The sequence below is a fragment of the Arachis ipaensis genome, chromosome B8 (assembly GCF_059453495.1).
Source record: "Arachis ipaensis isolate K30076 ecotype BB chromosome B8, ASM5945349v1, whole genome shotgun sequence".
NCBI classification, from domain to species: domain Eukaryota; kingdom Viridiplantae; phylum Streptophyta; class Magnoliopsida; order Fabales; family Fabaceae; genus Arachis; species Arachis ipaensis.
In genome coordinates, this window is record NC_142443.1 from 129,900,641 (window position 1) to 129,901,540 (window position 900).

The following is a 900-nucleotide window of genomic DNA, read 5'->3' on the forward strand; positions in this document are numbered from 1 at the left end:
CACCCTGGTGCAACAGAACTGCCAGTATCATGGACTCCCTCATGAAGATCCAAATCAGTTTATTTTTGATTTTCTGCAGATATGTGATACTGTGAAGACAAACGGAGTGAACCCAGAGGTGTACAAACTCATGCTCTTCCTGTTTGCTCTGAGGGATAAAGCAAAGTTATGGCTAGATTCCCAACCAAAGGAGAGTCTGAATACTTGGGACAAGGTTGTTACTGAGTTTCTCACAAAATTTTTCCCACCAAAGAAGCTGACTAAGCTTAGGTTGGAAGTTCAGACTTTCAGACAGAAGGAGGGTGAAACTCTTTATGAAGCTTGGGAGAGATACAAGCTACTGACTAGGCAATGCCCTCCTGACATGTTCTCCAAGTGGACCCAGCTGGATATCTTTTATGAAGGCTTAGGAGAGATGTCAAAGATGAGCTTAGATACCTCTGCAGGCAGTTCATTGCATAAGAAGAAGACACCAGAGGAGACTATTAAGCTGATTGAATTAGTTGCAAGCAACCAATATCTCTACTCATCTAACAGGAATCCTGTGAACTCTGAAATCTCTCAAAAGAGAGGTGTGTTGGAAGTAGAAGCTGTTAATGCTCTTCTTGCTCAGAACAAGCTGATGTCTCAGCAAATAAATCTACTTACTCAACAGATGGGTGGCATGCAAGTCTCAGTTATCAACACCCAAAATCCACCACAGGAAGTCTCCTATGACATGGCAGGTAACTTTATGCAAAATGATAATTATGATTATACTCAACCTTCTTCTGAACAGGTGAATTACATGGGGAGTGGTCCTAGAAATCCCAACAATGATCCATATTCTAAGACATACAACCAGGGATTGAGGAATCACCCAAATTTTGGATGGAAGGACCAACCTCAGAGACCTCAGAA

The 900-nt window shown here is 42.0% G+C and overlaps 1 non-coding gene across 1 annotated transcript; it reads right to left on the minus strand.

Moving 5' to 3' along the window:
• Nucleotides 1–262: 262 nt before the first annotated feature.
• LOC148549844 (small nucleolar RNA R71) lies at nucleotides 263–366 on the minus strand. Its single transcript, XR_015897361.1, has one exon. It is a non-coding gene; the product is annotated as a small nucleolar RNA R71 (small nucleolar RNA).
• Between the last annotated feature and the right edge of the window lie 534 nt (nucleotides 367–900).